The following is a 21,997-nucleotide window of genomic DNA, read 5'->3' on the forward strand; positions in this document are numbered from 1 at the left end:
GGCCTTATTAGGCCCGGCTCACTTTAATGCTGCGCTTCCATTACAGTTTAGGAACTGGGGTAGTTACTATAGTAACGCAGTGTAGGCGGAGCCGTGACGTCATCTTCAATGAGCGCCCCAAAAAACAACACAGCCGTTAGCTCTTAGCACTCAGAGCTCACAGCTCTTCATATCTGTTCAGAAACTAGACAAAAGTTAAACAAGTACAAACCACAGACTGCCTGTGTCATGGTGAATACAGTCGCTGGTTTATTTATGTCTGTATAGGCCAGGGGTGGCCAACCCGCGGCTCTCGAGCCGCATGCGGCTCTTTGCCTAGTTTCATGCGGCTCTTCAGTTCATATCGAATTTTATATGTGTGAGTTTGGGGGAGAGACACTGACTCCTGACTAGTGTTGCACGGTGTACCGATACTTGAAAGGTATAACGCAATACCCTGCCGTTAAAAACGTTACGATTCCTCCGTTTCGTTAGTATCGGTACTTTAAAAATGACGGGGGAAAGTACTCCGGTGAGAAAGCGCCGTTTTAATAAGAGCCGTGTGTGTTCAGTGCTCTGCTTCCACTCCCTGCACTGCAGCCGTGCCTGCAGTCCCTCCCTCTCAAGCACGCTCTAAGTGCCTCCCCTCTCTCGTGCACGCGCTAGCTGCCAGAGCATGTGAGAAAACGAGAAGCATGGCTGCAAGTGGGAGTGCAACTGCCGCTGCGCCTCGGCTTATTGACAAAAAAGACGCCAGAAGCTAAATTTTGATGTATTTTAGCTATATCTCTGACAGTGAGGGCAAGCCTACGGACACCATGAGGCCTGTCTGTAAGAAATTTATTAATTTTATTTAATACGAATTCTTGTCATTTATTTTATTTATTGTTCTCATTGTTTAAAAGTTTGTGTTATGGTTATGGTGTGAAATAAAGCACAATAATTACATTTAAGACTGTTTCCCTTTTTTTAAGAAAAAGAATCGGAATCGCAATTCTTGACTTGGTATCGAAACCAAAATGTTGGGATCGTGACAACACTACTCCTGACAGTTAAACCTGATATTTAGTAGGTCTGTTAAGTACTGAATGCTGATCATTCTGACATAATTTGGCCGGTCAAAGTTGTTTGGGCTCGGATAAAATCGCTCCGTTACTTTCGTCCCGTGTTACTTTCGTCCCGTGTTACTTTCGTCCCGTGTTACTTTCGTCCCGTGTTACTTTCGTGTATGTGTGGTGTCAGTATGAGAGGATGACAGCGCATCTAATTTTGATGTGGCCCAAGAGCCAATCACAATAATACCTGCAATGCAGTGAACCAATCACCTTTGAGGGGGGGAAACCTATCGTTGATTAAACACTATCCAGTGTTTCCCCTATCATTGTCTTGGAGGGGCACTGCGCCCCGCGTTATATATTCAAGGTGTTATATATATAAAAAATTGCACCAAATTGCAAATAATCTATAACTACTGTCACTTTTCACATTGAATGTGCTCTTTTATTAAATAAACTAAACGCTTTCATTTTAAGTTGTAAGTTTAGTGTTTTTGACCCAAAGAAACACTGATGCATTAATCAATAACACTAATACACAGCTCCTCTCTCTGCTCCAGAGGATTTAAAAAATATATCCCAATGCCACAAAAATGCATCAGTGACGTGGTTGAAATCTTGTCTCCAGAAAACAAAAAACTGAAACAAGCGGTATCAGTGACTGTGTGTTTGATGTGGCTCTTTGCAGTAACAGAGAAACAATGTGGCTCTTAACCTCTGACTGGTTGGCCACCCCTAGTATAGGCCTTGTTGTGAGTGTGGACGGTCGGAGCATATATAACGTTAGCTTAGCCAAGCTCCATTTAGAAAACACGCATTTAAAAAAAGGGTTTTTCGCCTGCCGTCTGTCTGCAGACTTGTCAAAGCATTAATTCATGGTTATTACTAACCGGTATCAGTATGTTGTTACTTCGCCATCATTTTGAATCATGTATTACAATTAAATCACGGTCAAATATGTTCATCTTGTTGTAGTTGTAGCCCCCTTGCCAGCGATTCTCTCTCTAGTTTAGCATACTCAGCCCGACTCAGCCTGGTTGTTCCTGGCCCTAGCACCACGATTTAGTCGGGCCAGAAAAAAGGTGAAAAAGTAGCCCCGGGCCAAAACTAGGCCAAGTGGAAGCGCAACCAAAAACGGGCCCCGCACGGCTCGGCACGCTTAAAGCGAGCTACCCACTGCAGTGGAAACGCGCCATTAGTACGGTTTTGTTAGGCCTTGTTAAGCCCGGTTCACTTTAATGCTGCGCTTCCATTACAGTTTAGGAACTGGGGTAGTATATAATAACGCAGTGTAGGCGGAGCCGTGACGTCATCTTCAGAAAAACAACATCAGCGGTAGCTGTTAGCACTCAAGCTCCTCATATCTGTTCAGAAACTAGACACAAGTTAAACAAGTACAAACCACAGACTGCCTGTGTCATGGAGAATACAGTCGCTGCTTTATTTATGTCTGTATAGGCCCTTGTTGTGAGTGTGGACGGTCGGAGCATATACTGCCTCGGCAGAAGCATCAGCCAATCGAATCATATGCCAGTACAAGTTCTAGCCAATCAAACCGCTGCTTGTGTGTCAGGGGCGGGAGATTCATGTGATTGGTTGTTGGTCGAGTTTCAGACACGCCCGCCGGCAAGTGACAACGCACGCCGCTGTGTGGACGGGCCGTAACGCTTTGATGAGTGGGTCGCTGTGTTGTTTAAATCTTGTGCTTTCCTACCACACAGATTAGAACAAATAATGTGCTGACATGCAGTAGGCGGAAAACTAAGTGTAAATAAATACAGGGCCTGTGTGACGTCCCTCTGCAAATACAAGAGAAAGCTGCTGAACAACATAAACAGGGATGTAAACCATGCTAGTTCTTAAATATGCAGATTTAAGAACGACTTTTTAAATTATTTATAAGGTAACATGCATTTAGTACATTTGTTAGGCTTTAGGGATAAACACAGCACGTTTTGCTGAGAAACACTGAATGTAAACATCAGGCTACTGTGCTTTTCCTGAAGAAAACCCTGCAGGGTACCTTCAAATGTTTTGCTTTTATGGTCTGAAGAGTTGCATTACAGCCAAGTAACACAAATACCATCAATTCATATGTGAATGAAAAAAAAAATGCACACAATTTACAATATAGCAGCTAATCATTCATATTATTCTTAACCCTTTCACGCATAGAGGCTACTACAGTGGACAGCTTTTCAAAAAGGTGTTTTCTTGTATATGCATGGGTTTTCAGCCACTACATAGGACTAGGGTTGTGCATCTTCACTGGTCTCACGATTCGATTACGATTATCCTGTCAACGATTCGATTCGGTTCGATATCCCGGTGAATCACGGTGCATCACGATTCATACCAATGCGTTGCATCCTCAATTTTCTATATTACTGCACATGGCTTATTTTTCATCAATGCATACATGCAGTAAATACATATGAACTCTCTTTTTATTATATAGAAAGTGCTTCATAAATCAATAACATAAATGTCTTGACATTCATTTATAAACCAAAATAAATTAATTTTATAGGTCTAGCCTCCGTGTGTGAAGTTGTTCCATCCTCAAAAACATAAAGCTAATGCTTCTGCAGTCTAGCTGCAGCTTCTAGCCACGGTCTTCTGTTAAGAAAGGACACTGAAGGTCCTGAATGTGGCATCACACACAGGACTTGAGTCTGAACACAGCAGACAACAGGAGTATTTACAACAGCATATACAAACAAAAATACTGCATGTGGGTGCACACTTACATTCTCTGTTTTACTGTTACATAAATCCCATGAATGTATGAGATTAAATTAGCTTCATTATATCTCAGTGATTAAGTGAATGATAAAGTTTCTATCGGGTCACTATCAGCCTGTCACTCATTATTTTCAGAGAGGGGGCGGGGTTTGGAGGAACAGAGGAGACGGTGATCGCGGAAGCTTTTTTCCTCCTGCCTTCACAAACTTTACACACTTATATATCGTCTGAAAATGGCTAGAGGGCATTCATACTCTGCAATCCAAGACTTAATTAAATCCACCAAAAACCTGACATGATTGTAACGCGATTATTTTTGAAAAACATAAATCCCTGTCTGTGTGTCTGAGCCGCAGCGACACGGAGTGATTCGGAGCGGGTCCTTCTGCTGTTGGTTCTGGACTGGTGTTCTTGTGTTGGTGGATAAAGCAGACTGCTCCGTGTTTGGTGTTGCTGTGCCGCTGTCACGTCTGCTCCCTGATCTCTGCGTCACCGACCGATTTGATATTAAAGTGACAGAAAAAACGTTATAGTAAAGCCGCGGCTGGAAAATCAGGAAACAACGTTACTACTCTATAACCGATTATCTTCCGTCACTGCATCGAGACCGAATCGTCCACGTCCGCTTCGCAATGCATCGTAGAAACGATTATTTTCAACACCCCTACATAGGACCCTATTGCATCATCCGATACACTGCTACTCAGTGGAAAGTCAGTGTAAGTGCATGATACATTTCTCTAAACCAAGATGGACGACAGAAAGCCAGATGGGCCGAGGGTGTTTCTCAATCGCGAGTAAAGCTGCTCCAGAGCCACTATTTCAAGTGTTCCGAATGCCAGGAAGTATTCTTGCCTTGCTTCTGAAGCAAGAAGCTCGGAAGACATGTGCTACCAAGCAAGCGTACTCGAGATTGAGAAACACCCCGAATCACTCGTCGATATCTTGCCAATCCTTTTATGGAAAGCGCCCCCGGCAGGTATAACAATGTTGGTGACATCAAGTAACAACTAAGGAATCACATAATTCATAAATTGTCAAAGCATTGATTTTATGTTTGCAGGAAATTATGATTAATCACCTGATGCATCACTGGCCATATTTCAACTACAATTCATACTGTTACTGCTACTGTTGAAAATACTTAATTTGCAAGATCTTTTGGGGCCTTAAATCAATATACTTATGTTATTATAATGGAATTTTAAGTTTGCACATCTTTATTTATAATTTGTTCCAAATGTACATGTCTTCAGTTCAAACTTTAACACATACTGTCCAAAAAAAAAATTCTAAATTTGAAAAAACTAGATACAAAGAAACTAAAGTTAAAATCTTGTTTTTCATGCCCCAAGAGCAATAAAAACACTTGGTAAAGAATTCCTGACTGAGGTTTTCATAATTCATGCATGAAAGGGTTTCTGGTTAAAATGTGTGGTTGAGAACAAAGAGTATAGTTCAAATATACATTTATGATTAAAGAAACAGTTTGAATCATGTTTGTGCATCAACGGTTTGTGTTAGAAAGATAAGAACATTTTTTTGCTCGCATGTTATTTACAGAGACTTGTTCCCATGCAGTCCAAGGTCAAAGAGTATTTACAACAATTATGTGTGACTGACAACTTAATCAGATCAGATCAGAATCTCAGCAAACTCCATCTGCTATACCACAAGTTCAAAGATAGATTGGAAGCTACATGAAAATCTATCCATAAGGAGAAAGAGGAAGGAAGGAGTGACGGTTGAGGCCAACTCTGCTCTCATTGTGTTTAGTCAACATACAGCATGAGTCGTGGATTGAGCATATTGTCAGTGTTTCTTACAATGTGTTGCAGGATATTACAGCAGACTGCCAACAAAGCTAACAGATACAAATCCACACAACACTCTTCCTTCAACAGAACAAAGCAAAAGTTAAACTCATGATGTATACAGATTAAACAAACCTTAGTATAGAAGCCTGTAGTTTAATTTGCACTACACACAGCTTATTGTTTAAGGAAAAAAAACAGTGTCATTATTTTCTGTCTGTTTGAAACGCTGCGGTGTGGGAAACTGTGCCACATCACTAATTACAGCAAGCAACTAGCAGCAGGGGACTCAATTTAGCACAATGGGACACTACATAAACAAAGAAAACCCACAAAACCCTAAATCAACATTTCATTTGACTTGACGGGCTCTCAGGAAATCTTAAAACACAACAAGGTCTTCATGTTGCTTCTGACAACAAAACACCTCCCACTGAGTTCCCATTGTTGTCTTGGCTTCTAGAGTTTCTCCCTCACTATTTGTTTTTCAATGAGACGGTTTGCAGAGCTGTATAACACAGAGAATGGAGGGACCTCCAGTTAAACGTCTCATGGGCAAAAATTCATAATAGCAGCACGACTGAGAGGTATCACTTACAGAAAACACATAATCTATTATGAAACATTTTAGACTAATAAATACTCACACCTTGATAACCTTTTTTCAAGATTCAACAAAGTCAAACAAGGTGTGTTCCAAAGAAAAGGGGTGAACTTTGGGTGAGGAAAAATAAGCTAAAATGAGCACACCTGAAATGTGTGATATTCTCTCACAGCACAGGAACACTGTGTAAGCATGACTAAGGTAAATCCAGTAGATGACGTTGAAGCAGGAAGTTGGTCTCTAAACTCTGATGGACGTTTACAACAGATGGTCTTGGTCAGAAGTTCTTTACTTCCCTTTGTTTTCTCTTCCATATACTTTAGGTTACCTGAGAGTTTGTTTAAACCCGTCTGATTTTTTGGCTGCTCGTCTTTCCTTCCCCGTCAGACTTCTTTATGGACGACAGAGTTGTTCAAAACAGTCCAAAAACTAGCAAAGAAGAACCAATCTGTAGTAAACCAGAATTATACATTGGTAAAATTCCCAAGTTTTAAAACTCATGTCTTTTCGAGGAAAGAGTATTTTACTTTTAATATATAAAAGCAATACTGATTGGCCTACTTGTTGGCCGACCGGTATGGAACTAATGAATGAATGAAATCCCAAGACATGCTTTTTTTTTTTTAAATCAATATTTGAATTTAGATTGGCGACTTAAACAAAGCTAGCTAATGTTTAAAAATTAAACCATTAATCTAAACCAATGTTTAACATTTTTTTAATGGTTTGATGGAGCTAATGCATTTTCCGAGCAAAGCAAGCATAGCAAAGCTATCTGCGAATTTAAACATGCTACAAACAGGTAATCAACCGTAGCTTATAATACGTCATTCAGTCTGTGTTTAAAACTGAAGAATAGTAAGATCTTTGCAACACGAGGTGGTGGTGCTCATGGGAAAACCAGTCTGGATTCTAGGAACACACTGTCAATGGGGCGGTAAATCAACACCAAATTAAAAGTTCCTTATAGTTGGTTTAAGATTTGTTGAACTTTCTTTTGTTACTAACTGTATTAAGTATGGAGGAAAATAGAGAGGGTTGTGTTTTCTGACACTTGGTGAGTTCCCTGGAACACCAGGGACACATATTCATGTATAAAAGACGTACAAAAGTGCATTTTGCATGATAGGTCCCCTTTAAGCCAATTACACAAATAGATTCAACAAGAGATCTGAAATAAGCAGATTTAATGCTGGATTTAGGGTTGATAAAATGCTAAATAATCCCAGTCCTAAATCTGCAGTCATTATATTCCTGTCATGTAGAACTCAATAACTCCCAGGGGATGCTACAACCCTGACATGCTGACGCAGCAGATCCTCTGAAGATGTTTGAGGGATGCTTGCCATGCGCTTAATAAAATCACTTGAGACATTATTAATGCAAATAAACTGTGGCCTCCCACTGTCAAGGCTCACAGTCCTCCCTTTTTCAGGCCTGCTGAGGTAAGCACTTGACCTATGTGTGTGTTTAGGCTGGGAACAATTTGAATATAACATCCGGTTGAGTTTGAGGGCTGTGGGAGAGACTTTCCAATGTTAAATTGGTTTCTTCTTCTTTGTTGTGTTATCATCTCGTTCTAAGTATTGGACATTTGTTTACAAATGAGGCAGCTGCGCCTAATAATAAATAGAAAGAGCTTTTTTGTTTAGCTTTGTTACTTTAATGAAGTATAAACACACTACAGAGCTGCTGTGCACACATGCAGCATACTTAAGCAATAGCTCACGACAAGCCGTGGTATATGCTCATTATATCACAGCTAAGGGGCGTGGTTCGCCCCGACGCGAAGCGGAAGGTCGAAGGCTTTTCAGCCCAACTGTATACTGTTTTTCTCAGACGCGGAGGGATACTGACTTGTTGTGAAAAGTAACTTACAATTCTACCCGTGGTATACGCTCAGTATATCACGGCTAAGAACCAATCAGATTGCTTGATTTGACTTGTCCGTTTTATAAATCCAATTAACCAACAATAAAGTATTGTGTGGGAAACACTGAATTAAGTTCCTATTTCTTCCTAGTAACACAGTAACTGTGGAGTTCTGGTCCCATGAAAAGTGCCTCTGTTTCGAGCCAAAAGTGGCTGCATACACATCACAGGGGGAATGCCATTCATTTTAAGAATTCATGCTATTGCTGTGCCTAAAGGCAAGTCATCCAAATCCTGTTAACCACTCTCTCTTACATACACACCAGGAAGTAGACCACTGATTGTTTTGTGTTGTTATTGGCATGTAGAGTCTACCATTGTGTCCCAATAGACAATAAATGGTCCTCTTGTAACCACATTTTGGTCCAATGCTTTCCAACAGAACTGGAAGGTAAAGCCTATTTTTGGTATTTCAGCATTTGTGGTTTACAAAAAGTCAGCATCTCTATTTATTTTTTATGGGGCAGACCTATATTTCCTTAAGTCCCAATGATGCTACAGGTTTACAAAGGCTCACAAAACTGGAACAATCTGCCCTAGACCAGAAAAGTAATAGGTGGGAGATTTTAAGGTGTGAATGCAAAGAAATCCATCTGTACCACAGATTTCACAAGCAAAGAACAGTTTCCAGGTGTATGTTACTTGAGTAAAAAGATAAGAAAAATAATAAGATTTGTTTTGGAGAGATGGATGCAGGGGTCCTTGATAAGGAAAATGTTGATTTATGGTCTGGAATGGAGTTGAGGTCTGAGCAGGAAATGAGTCCGTATACAAGAGGCACTTTGTTATGTCTAAACCCAACAAACCTGCCATGCCTGATGCACACTTTGATAAAAAGGGAACTAAGACTGATCACAAAGACTGTATGGGGCCCTCCAGGATACATTTGACATAAAATAAATAGTTTGACTTTCTGAGCAGAAAGAATACACTAAATTGCCTCAATGATTTACAGATAGTGTGTAAAAAGGGAACAGCAGCAATCAGAAGCAATTAATTAAACCTTCGCACACCTGTGCACAGTTCGTACTTTACTTTCAGATGTGTCCGTAAACTTACAAAAGCAACGGGACATACGCAGTGTTATAGTAACCAGCTTTTACTTGACGCTTAACATCATTCTTATAAATAGTACAATAAAATCCAGTAGAATCCTGGTTAACTTACCATGTAGGTTGCGGTGGACAGTCCGGGGCAGCAGCTCTACCAAGACTGCTAAGAAAATCTTGAAGCGACGTGTTCTTCTTCCTTTTTATATATCGTATTATCCACACACTTGTCACTTTACAAAGGTTTCTATTAACTAAACAATATGTTAAATGTCTTTTTTTCTCTCTCTCGCATCTCTTCCTGCCTCTGAAAGCGCGTCTGTTGTTGTGCTGGGAGCTGGACAGGCGTTGCTTGTGTTTACACACCGGACGCTAAACTAGCGACAAACGAAACAACTATATCCGGTTAGGAATTTCAAAATAAGATAGCCTACTCTTTTACCCTTCGAGTAGGATCACAATTGATAAAAGCCCATTTCCGGCATAACAAGAAATTAATAAGATAGACATTTACAAAAAAGATCATCATTCAAATGAAAAACTCAAAATAATGACTCAGTACTGTCTTAAATTAATGATTTTGCACGTTGTCAAAACAATGAGAAATGTCAGCAAGAAAAGGACTAACTTATATCTCAAAACAATGATTTAATAACTCAAAATATAAACTTAATATCTTACAATAATGAGCAACGTTCCCATTATTTAAAAAAAACTCTACCAGAATAATATCTCATTATTTTGAGTTTCTAAGGCGTTATTCTGTTTTTCATAACATTAGCAGAAAGGGGCTTTATCACAAGTAATAATATAATACAGATATAACATACTGTATGGTTGTGGAATCATCACCTCTTCATTAGAAGCTAATCGGGGAAAACACGATCAAAAACTGGCAAAGGAATATAAATAGTAGAGGCTATGAAACTACAAATGAAGATTCAATGACAACACATATTATTGAACATAGCATATAAGCATAAGAATACACTTTGTCCTAGTGTTGTTGGCTTGTGCAAAATTGCATGCTTTTATTTTGAACCCTAACTTGCAAGCTTCCGGTATTGTCCTGCGCGGATTGCCAGAGCCCACGTTGCCAGGATTCACCTCTCTCTCTCTCTCTCTCTCTCTCTCTCTCTCTCTCTCTCTCTCTCTCTCTCTCTCTCTCTCCTCTCTCTCTCTCTCTCTCTCTCTCTCTCTCACTCATACATACACGCACACACACACACACACACGCACACACACACAACATAGGCAAAACACTTAGTAAACACCTGGTATAGACAATCATCCTAAATGAGCAGTATCGAAAAATGAGCAGTGTTGAACAATGAGTAAATAAACACATTGAATCAGTGTTTAAGGGACACTAAAGGCCTTTAGTACAATAGTTTGTGATGAAGATAAAGTACCCTAGATTTCCAGACTCTTCCAGCACAACCGGTTCTTTGCTCTGTTTTCTCAGTATGTAGAACGAGGTCATACCTGACTAACCTCAACCCTCTCAGGCAAGCCTTTCTGCTCCAGAGGAGTAAAACAAGGCTATATACATAGTCCCACTGAGAGTTTCTAATCTGCGGCGCTGAATGTCACCATGTTTTTTTCACATAGGCAAGAAAATGAGATAAGGAGGATATTAATAATATGTTTGCATTTTTAGAACTGAAACTTTCAAGTCACAAGGGTTATTACAATTTATCCTCTGGGGACCATGAATTTGTGTAAAAAAAATGTATGGCTATGGCTTAACAAATGTATACCAAAAAAATCTCTAAAGAGATATTTTTAATCACAAAAATGTAATTGAATGTAAAATAGATAAATCATTTGTTCTTAACTTAGGCAAGTTAGCAAGTACATATATATATAATCATGCGGAAATCCTTAGTTTTGTCACGAATGGAGTAACATGACTATATATGCCTACTTAAAGGTGGGGTAGGTAATTTTCATAGACTGTATATATAAAGGTAATTTTGGAGAAACCAGCTCGAGTCCGCTAGAATTTGAAAATACACAGCCGGAAAAAATCTGCCACTTCCTTACAGGGCCCCTCCTCCAACACACACGAACGCGCACGGAAGTCCAAAAACGGTTATCGTCATGTGGTTCATGTAGACGAGGATCGTTCCCCGGAAGTTCATGGTGGGCAATGTGAATGCAATGATAACAGGAGATAGAACTACGATTCTTGGTAATTATTAGTGAATAAAGGTTTTGATTTGCAATATTTATACAACAAATCGATATGTGTATGTATTTACATCAATATGTTTTAAAAAATAAAATAGAATTTGCTAATATTAAGTGATAATATTAGGATTAGTATGAACAACTAGTTTACATGTTACTAACAGTGCCTTGGTTAAAGAGCCTGTTGTTGTTTATTTATAGCTTTGAATTCTTTAAAACCAATATTATCTTCTTAAACTTGTATGGTAGTCAGGAGCATCACTTTCTAATGTGTATTGATATATTTAGCGGGAGGGGATCTAAAGTAATGCTTTAAAATTCAGATTAGATTAATTTCTACCATTTTCTTAAATTCATGGTAGTTTCAGTAATCCCCTGGTAATTGAGGACACAAGTTATCTAAATGACTAATGTCATCTTTATGGCTTTCAGAAAGGACAGGAGACCGACAGGTGACTATCAACGGACAAGCAGCAGAAGCAGCAGCATGATGATGATGATGTTAAATGTGTTGTTTTAGGAACATCCATTGCAAATACATGGAATTCAATAAACATTGAATAGCATATCATGCAGTTTGTCTGTGCCTTTTCCTCCGTGTTGTCCTGGTTTGCTCTGCTGCCTCCTAGTCGCCACCATGGTTTGCTGTGCTGCCTGGGGATGCTCCAATCGCTCAGAGAAAGGAGTATGAATGTACGGCTTCCCCACTGACACAGAGCGGAGGAAGCAGGAGCAATTTCACTACCAACAGCAAACAAATATGTGATTTATATACAAACACTGCATTAGCACTTTTTCACAAAACGAAAACCACACCATTGGGAAAGCTTAATGTGTTGTTTAATACAAAAAAAAACAGGGAAAGGCTTGAAAAACACAGAGTTGAGACTCAGGGTGCAGGGTGAGGGTCTCAGTGCAGGTATTCAGGCTCCATTGAATCCCCCTCTGGTTCTTGTGCTGAAAGAGGGAGTAACAGACAGGAGAAAGGGTTATACACACCTATATAGCACACCTATTGGATGGGAAATTGCCTTGGGGAGATAAGGTGTGGTCTCTGTTCCCAACTGAAGTTATGGAACATTATTATTTGTGAGTTTAACAAAGTATGACAAATGGCATCAGTAACAGATGTGATATGAATTTCTATAAAGTTGTCTCACATTCTTGGTCATATTTTATATACAGTATGTAATGAGTATAACATGTCCAGTAAGTATAAAGTGTTTCCTAATACTGTGTATTCAACCACTATGGAATATGTATGTGGGCAGACAAAACTCAGTTGTTCTGTGTGTGAAGTAACCTCAAGTCACTCGTTTGTCAAGACAAAAAAGGGCAAGACTAGGCTGAGAGCAGAGGCTATACCCACCATCTTCGTGCATCGCCCTGTGGTCAAAAAAAGAAGGGCCCCTGGTATAATATTTTAAATGTTCGAACATTTACAGTGCCATGTCTTCTACTTACATTAGTCTCAAAGATTGAAGGAAGAAGGGAAGGGATCACTGCCCTCCACCTGCCAGCACCCAGCCAGAGGAGCGCAAACAACAAAAACAAGCACCTGTACCTGGAAGTTTGGGTTGGCAAAATGGAGTAGAGAGGGACTTGAAAAACCTTGGTGGCTCTCTACTCATGTTGTTACAGTTTTCTTGGTTACAGCTCTCAAGTTTTTTTTGTGCCATTTCCACATCTTTAGAAAATATGAAAAAATTGAAGTGAAATCAACCTCTTCTCTGGAGAACAAACTTTGATTTCTCTGTCTTGTGAGTTTGCAGTCTTGCAGTTTTGCTCCTCCACCTGTAACATCACTGCCCCTCCACCTGCCATACAGTAGGTTACTAACAAGATTACTTATATAATACAGTGATAGAATACATGTTTAGTATGCTTACTTATATAAAACAGTAGTATTAAACTTACCTTGTGTTTTCACTCTCACTTAAGTCCCTCTCCCTTTGCCATCAATCCAAAATCAGCTGAGCTGCAACATTATACAGACAGGTAATAATCAACATAATCACAAGGACACAATATGGCTCTGCTAAAAACACTCACTCTTACACGCACCAAAGTTATATTTATCTAATACCACCCCTGCATACAATCCCGTTTAGAAAACCCTCTTCTATAATTCAACAACGTTGGACCAAATGACATTAAGAGAACGGAATTTACAATTGAAAGGCTGTTCAACGTGTGTTGCTAACTTGCTTCGGTATCCTAGCTTGATCTGTTATCTGTAAACGTTCCCTAAATCTACTAATTTAGGGATAATCCACTGACATCCTTTAATACACATGTTAATTTGAATCAGATGTACTGATAATATCCGCAATATAAATCTTTAAACTTCTTCTTACCTTTAAAAGTCCGTCACGAACGGTCTATTATGCTGCAACTCTACAGCTCTACTAGCCTTGGCGCTAACTTCCGGGGAACGATTGAGAGGCTCCACGATCCACCATTGCTGTAAACAAGTGGTCCATTGGAGTGAACGGAGATGTCATAACATTTCTATTATATGGCTCTGGTCGTGCTCTTTACAGTACTACGGCTTCCACAGATGACTTTTTTTTATGGATTTGTTGTCAAAGCACTTATATATTAAATATATTAAAGCAATATTCATTGCTATCGGGATGTTAACCTAAGCCCGAGAGACCCCGGTAACGGGGGCCTCCTGCAATATCTTGCAAAAAACAGTGTCTGAGGGCATGTTCATTTAATAAACTATGAATGTTTTATATCCATGTAACGGAAAGAAACTAATCTAACTGATCATTTAAAAAGAAAAAAAAAACACAATGCTAACGCTGAGCCTCTGAATTAGCAACGAGCGAAAAATGCTAACAGATGACTGCACCGAAATTCACTCACAAAACCTTATTATTTATCTTTGCTGCACATCTCAACCCATCGTTTCACATCGTGAGGGGACACAGTATCGATACCCTCATTATCACTCAATTATACGAATTCTCGGAGATAATAACAAGAACACACATCAAAATATATGGAGCTAGTTAGCTAAAAACGGCAAAATGGCTCACCTGTGTGGTAGTCTGGTAAAAGTGGTCTTCAATGGCATTAAAACGATAAAAACGATAAAAACGATAAAAACGATGCTGAAGTTAATCCATAGGTTAATCCAATGTGTCTGTGTCACTTTGAATGATTTCTGATAATCCATGAGTAATAAATCTGCTTTTCGGTTTTGAGATGTCAGACCTAGACACAGCTTCACTCTGGAGCAAAACTGTGTGCGCGAAGCCCCCACCTTTTTGTTTTACCATGTGTGTGTGTGTGTGGGGAGATTCCCCTTCGATTCTATTGGCTCCAACGGTCAGAAAGAGATGTTTGACATGTGAACATGTTTTGCTAAATCTGTCTAAAAAGGTCAAATATCACTTGTTTTGCATCAATCTTGATACAGGGTACTTATATGTTGTACTTTGGATTCCTAAAGCTTTTAGTCTACTAACCCATCATCCAAGGTTAGTTTTCACTATAAGTACAAAATATTTTTTTAACGGACACTATAATTTACAGTTTTTTACCATGTTCAATCTGAATTTTCTTTAAAATAAAAGACATCTATATTGATTCTGACTTTTCTACATTCAACTCACAGGTTTATCATTACTTTGAGAAAATTTTTTAATTTAACCCTTTTAGAAGTGAAGATATGGTCATTTGTTCTGGGAATGTCATTTTTGAGCCTGAGACCTGAAAAACAGGCTCAGGGCGGAGCATTCCATGGAATATAACAAAAAGTGTATCTCGAGCCGGTTTCTCAAACTTACCTACCCCACCTTTAAGTTGTGGTCAGTAAATTATGGTTTTTGCAATAGAAGCAAATAAATTAGCCCACACACTCCTGTGTGTTTGCTTATTCAATTAGTGTGCACATTTCCCAAGTTTTCCTTAACTTTCAAAGAGCGGAAGTGCATTTGTGAGGAAATTAGATTTACTGAACTGGGCGGCTTTGTGAAGCTGGTGGGGCTCCAGCAATCAGGCCAGATGGGAATGGAGGAAAATTGACCCACTAGGGAACATAAGAAGAGTTGTTATAGTAATTGATAAGTGTGTGGATTGATTTTTATTTATTTTTTTAAATGATCAGTTAGATGAGTTTCTTTCCGTTACATGGATATAAAACATTCATAGTTTATTAAATGAACATGCCCTCAGACACTGTTCTCTGCAAGATGTGTTCATAATGACCCCAAAACTCAAACATCTGTGTTACGGTGTGTGTAGGAAGCAGGACCCAAATGCAGATTAAAGTGTCAAAAATAACTCCTTTATTTCAAGGCTAAACTCTTCACAAAGACAGAACAGAACACTCACCGAAGATCACGTCAAAACACAAGACGAACCGACAAAGACAGACAGAAAAACCATAACTTAACTACACACAAGACTAATTATACAAACAAGACACAAGGGACGGATCTCAGATGTCCCAAAAAAAAAAAATCCAGCAGGATGGGTGGAGGGGGACCGGAGGAGGGACACAAAACTAAGGCCAACAGGGTGGGTGGAGGGGTCTGGAGGACGGGCTTGGGCTGACAGCGGAGGACCCGGGAGGGGTCTCGGGCGGACGGCCCAGGGGCAAGGCAGAGATCAAGGATGGGGTCTCGGGCGGACGGCCCGGGGGCAAGGCAGAGTTGAAAAAGGGGGACTCGGGCGGACGGCCCGGGGGCAAGGCAGAGTTCAGGGTGGGGCGAAGGCCAAACAGCTCTGGAGGCCGGAGAGGAGGAACTTGAGGAACTGGAGAGGAGACTTGAGAGGGAACTCGAGAGGGGACTTGAGAGGGGACTCGAGAGAGGACCCGAGAGGAAACTCGAGAGAGGACCCGAGAGGGACTCAAGAGGGGCCTCGAGAGGGACTCAAGAGGGGACTCGGGTAGGAACTTGAGAGGGGACTCGGGTAGGAACTTGAGAGGGGACTCGGGTAGGAACTTGAGAGGGGACTCGGGTAGGAACTTGAGAGGGGACTCGGGTAGGAACTTGAGAGGAAACTTGAGAGGGGACTTGAGAGGGGACTAGAGAGGGAACTTGTGTCGGTCGGTACGCCGACAGGACACGGGGAGCTGGCGTTGGCTGGAGAGCCAACAAGAGACGAGGTACTGGAGTCGGCTGGTACGCCGACAGGACTCAGGGAGCTGGTGTCAGCTGGAGAGCCAACAGGAGACGAGGTGCTGGAGTCGGCCGGTATGCCGACAGGACTCGGGGATCTGGCGTCGGCAGATGAGTCAACAGGTGACGAGGAGCCGGAATTGAAGCCGGAACCATGGCTGCCGAGGCCGGAACTGGGGCCGGAACCATGGCTGCTGGGGCCAGCACTGGGGCCGGAACCATGGCTGCTGGGGCCGGAACCATGGCTGCTGGGGCCCGAACTGGGGCCGGAACCATGGCTGCTGGGGCCAGAACTGGGTCTGGAACCATGGCTGCCGGGGCCAGAACTGGGTCTGGAACCATGGCTGCCGGGGCCAGAACTGGGTCTGGAACCATGGCTGCTGAGGCCAGAACTGGGGCTGGAACCATGGCTGCTGGGGCCTGTACTGGAGCCCAAAGCATGGCCTCCGGGGCTAGGGCTGCTAGCCTGGACCTGCGACTCCTTCTCTAAAGAGCCTTTTGGAGGCTCCGTGTACCTCCAAAAGCCAGACGAGTTCCAGAGAATGGCTCCTGGACAGGGGCAGGAACTGGGGAAGAAGCAGAGGCCGACTCCAGACGGAACACACCGAGGCATACGGCGCCAGGTTGAGAGTTGGGAGGCAGGGTGCTAGCATGCCCGGGGCTAGCAGGCCAGGAATCACACACCGAGAGGAAGTCCAAAATCCAGCCAGGTAAGAACTTCACTACCTCTGGCTTCTCCATAGCCATCTGGTGTGCCTCAGCCATAGCAGCCTCTCACTGCTGACCGCTCCTATCCATCGATAAGCGCAGACAGACAAAGAAAAGGTAAAATCCAACAGTTCCTGCTCAAACGGATCTGCTGGGCCCATATCTCAGTTCGGTTCGTAATGTTACGGTGTGTGTAGGAAGCAGGACCCAAATGCAGATTAAAGTGTCAAAAATAACTCCTTTATTTCAAGGCTAAACTCTTCACAAAGACAGAACAGAACACTCACCGAAGACCACGTCAAAACACAAGACGAACCGACAAAGACAGACAGAAAAACCAGAACTTAAATACACACAAGACTAATTATACAAACAAGACACAGATGAGGAGGGAGGAGAAAACACAGGGACACCAGGTGCACACAATCGGGTAATAAGACACACCAGGGAAACTAACGACAGGGAACCACAGACAGATCTAAAGACAAAACACAACGCAGACAGAAAACCAAAGACAGATCTAGACAAGACACAACGCAGACAGAAAACCAAAGACAGATCTAGACAAGACACAACGCAGACAGAAAACCAAAAACAGATCTAGACAAGACAAAACACAACACAGACAGAAACAGGCAAGACAGGAGGTGAAGACCTTTCAAAATAAAACATGAAACAAAAGACAGAAAAAGACAAGACAAAATACAACACAGAGACAGATCTTGACAATCTGAGTTGTCTCTTCTCTACTCGGGCATGGGGGACGTTGTGGTCCCGCTGCTCTCTGCTCCTGGGCCGTGCACGCCCAAGATGCCTATCATTGCCCAAAGCAGCCAGAATATCTGCAATTATGTTTTGTTGGCTGATATGACATTCCCCTCTGCGTCCACTGTGAGCTCATTTTACCCATAAACATTCTGGATGGAGATAATTGGTGAAAAGTAATTGGTCAATGACGCTACAACTCATTTCACTCAGAAATGTCCCTCTGGATTTTCTGCTATTTGAGAGTCTATTTCATGAATGTCAAACTGCAGTTTCCATTATGAAACATTAGGCAATTAGAGAGCCAGGAAAATACATTTTTACGTTTTTTCCCTGGAGCACTATAATGGGATTTGTGTACTTATTTCATACTCCTTATTTCATGTACTGCACTTTAAATATTATTTACATGCGTACAGTACTTTCTGTTGGAGCTCCCTTTGGTTGTAAGTCTTGATGCACAGACCACACATGTTGATTTTTACCTTGAGTTATTCTACAGTCCTCTGCTTTCAGCATGTTATGTCTTTTTTTTAAACCTTGCAAAAAAAACAAGCAGCACTCGAAACCAAAAACCCCGGCACACAGTAATCCAACTAAAAGCAATGCTGAGCAAGGAGGAAAAGGCTTAACCAAAGGAGAATTGCGTGAGTGACAAGTCAGGGGAACAAGGGGAATGACCTGCTGACACCTGAACCCAAACACACTGACTGTTTTACCCTCATCTGCTGCTCCACACTGTTTGGAGAAAAACAAACAAAACCATGTATCATGTGCTTGTTGCTCGCTGACCTGCCTCCAAACCCAGTCACTCAGTAGTAAATTGAAATGTTACAATATGAACACCATCAGATTATGACCACAAACTCAAAAGATGTTGTTTAATGAATTTGAACCACTATGTGTACGTGGTTGACAGACAACAATGTAGGTCATGAATTTATTTGACTAGTTTAAAGGTTCTAATTAAGGTCCTTTCTCAATAATCCTGCAATCCTTTAAGTTATGATACAATTGTTTTCACCAAGTTTATTACTGACATCTGGGTATCAAACAACATAAGACAAACAAGGCAACAACCACATGACATAATATTAAAACCTCTTTGTTTAATGATAAACTAAGCGAGCACACAGAGCTAATACAAGTTTTGAACCTTTGAAATCTGGGATTAAACATACAGTTTCTGTTTTAAAAATAATTTGGGTGTTAGTTTGATAGTGTAAGACAAAAGTACAGCATGGAAGATAGATTACAGGAAATGGCAATGTTTGATTTAGTGAAAATGTTGATGGACAGCTATACCCTGTATAGAAGCTTCAGTGTTGTAATGAATCACTCACAATAAAGTGTTTGCTCCTCGGCTGAACGTAGCGTATGATTTTTATGGTTCTTCTAATCAAGGACATGTTGATCATGAATCATGTTGATCATGAATCATGTGTCCATGTGTGTTATAAAAACCAAGCAGTTAGTAATGTTCTACACGTGTCTACACTTCTTGTTTTAACTAATCGCCTAAAGACAAGAAGTATAAACATGAGTGAAGCATTACTGCAGGTTTTCATCAAAATAACTTTCAAATGTACACTCAGGTCGTGTCACTTGATATGCATATTAACATTTTTGGGCTGGCTCCATGTTGGCTCTGTTTGTTTTCTGCAGGAATTCAGCTTCTTTTGTCATTAACGTCTGGAGCTGCAAGGTGCCAAAGAATCCCTGTCATCTAATCTGGGCACCACTGTGCCAAGGGAATATCTTTTTGTCATTTATTGAATGGTGCACTCACTTTGATCAACCCATTATTAAACATTGTCCTTTTGTTAATTAAAATGTGCAATCATTCTGTGTGAGAGGAATATTCACTAGATTACAAATATCCGCATGTGTTGATCTACACAGAATCAGCTGATATCAAATGATCACATTCAGCATTAGTGGCATGTGATTGGCTCTATTTTAAATGTGTCTCGATTCACTGTTAGATAATCAGCTTAAATCACCGTTCTTATAGCGATAATGCTTTAATTAACTGCTGCACTGCGCGACCACTAGATCTGTTTTTCCTCACTCAGGCGTTCATGAAGCAGACGGTCAGAGTGTGCACACGGTCTGAGCAGATTAGGCAGAGAGGGGCCTCCTTTGAACGTGGCCATGCAGATGGCTAATTTGAGAATGAATGGGCATTTTCTTTTGCCAGGCTGTGGAGTATGCCTGGTTGGCTGGGCAAAGCTGTCTCCACTCTCTTTCTTTCTCACTCTCAGAGCCAATTGAAAGAAAGTCTGGTGTGAGCTGCTGGAGCCCTGCCAGGAGCCTCACTTATCCCCGGTGTGGAGCGATCATTCCGACCACTTGTTTCAGAGGAATGAGGCCCTCTGCTAATGTAATACAGAGATGGCTGCTCTCAAAGCCCCATTTAACAGTTTCCTCACATATCCCCTGGAACCTCAGAGCACTTTCCTGACCACAAACCCACCAACATTATAATTAAGCTCTTATTCTCACCCCACCTGCCCCTTAATTTAGCCTCTATGGGTTCTCCAGCATTAAGAACCACAGAGTAAGATGGTGCACCCTCTCCAGTCCGCTCAGGGCTCTTGAACAGCCTCCAGACCCATGATGCCAGGGCAGATTAAGCCCCTCAGCGCTCTCTTTGGCCAGATCTTGATTTGACATAAGCGGCGGGCTCACTGGCGGTGTCTCTCCCAAGTCGGCCAGTCGAGCACATAGAGACAGCAGGTGTTTACAGTACAGCTCTGTCACCGGGTGTGGATGGTCAGCTCGAGGCCTGTTGCTAATGCTACATAACAGTTCAGCATTTAGCACACCGTACCCTCAGTGTGGATCAGGAGGGACATGTTAAATGTAAAAGCATCTGCAAGGTTGGCGGAGTTGGTGTGACACTACATCTGAATGTGAGAGCATCTAAAGCCAGTACATGCTGGTTGACCTTTAGGTGTTTGTAGTTGGACCACTCTACCTGCCACCCACAAAGAGGAGTCCAGCTCTCATTCACTACACTCAGCACTTCAGTCACATGCATAGGTCTTAACAATCCAAAGCCACTAAATGTATTCTGAGTCACATGTACAGTCTATGGTCACATGAAGGATTCCGACACACTCAATTTAGGAGCAGAAACAACATGGTTTTGATCAAGTATTAAACAGAACCCATCAGTAATATAAAAGCGGCTTATGTTATATGTTTTGTTGAGTTGCTGTTCAACAATGTTCAAGTAGCGGTGTGTTTCATTTGCTCCCCTGTCGATATGTGGTTAAAAGTGCCTGAAGGTAAGTTGCACCTTTCAAGGTCATTGAAAAACGTTTGAGCGCAACAATCGTATATTTTTGTTGTGTTTAAGGGTAAAACAGCTGGTTACTGTAGTTTTAATTGACTGTTTAGAGTAAATTGTGCAATTGTTGGGGATTATTTTCAGCTGCAGCTTTACACACAAGTGTGGCTTCACTGCATTGTTTTTCCATCGTAATTATTGGCAATAACAAAAATATAGAACATTGTTTAAGTTTGACATAATGAACTGAAGCTTGAGCTTTTCCAGGTCTGGGACCACAGAGAGAAGGATGTTCAGTTCACATGGTTATAATATACACAGAGCCAGGCATAATGATCGGTAATGTGGGTCAAATGTGCAGAGTGCATGTGAGTAAGTGAGGCAGAGTAACCCGACATTAAGGGGATGGAGGGGCATCTTGAATCAGTATGAATCTGAAACAGCCTCTGGTCTTTCTACAAGCAGTGTGTGTGTCTTAGCACACTCTCCAAGCGCACAGTGAAACAAAGTGTGCACTTTGTGTTGCTATAATGGGAATGGTATGATTTATGTACATTGTGAACTGATTATCAGTGGAATCATTGTATCCAATCCAAAAACTGGTAGAAGTATGCAGCTCCACTCTTCCAAGGACAATACAAGTTGCTGTGCTTGCTTCAAAAGAACACTGTGATGTGACAGACATAGTAGGCTACTGATGAGAAGTTAGAAACAAAATAA

The 21,997-nt window shown here is 41.3% G+C and overlaps 1 protein-coding gene across 1 annotated transcript in view; it reads right to left on the reverse strand.

Annotated features, from left to right (window-relative positions):
- Positions 1-9,529, reverse strand: part of LOC117464880 (leucine zipper putative tumor suppressor 2 homolog) — a 36,598-nt gene extending 27,069 nt beyond the window's left edge. Inside the window, exon 1 of the mRNA XM_034107624.2 lies at positions 9,297-9,529. The gene's annotated coding sequence lies outside the window, so the exon portion shown is untranslated. The remainder of the gene's footprint in view (positions 1-9,296) is intronic.
- Positions 9,530-21,997: the final 12,468 nt, after the last annotated feature.

The sequence above is a fragment of the Pseudochaenichthys georgianus genome, chromosome 19, assembly GCF_902827115.2.
Source record: "Pseudochaenichthys georgianus chromosome 19, fPseGeo1.2, whole genome shotgun sequence".
NCBI lineage: Eukaryota > Metazoa > Chordata > Actinopteri > Perciformes > Channichthyidae > Pseudochaenichthys > Pseudochaenichthys georgianus.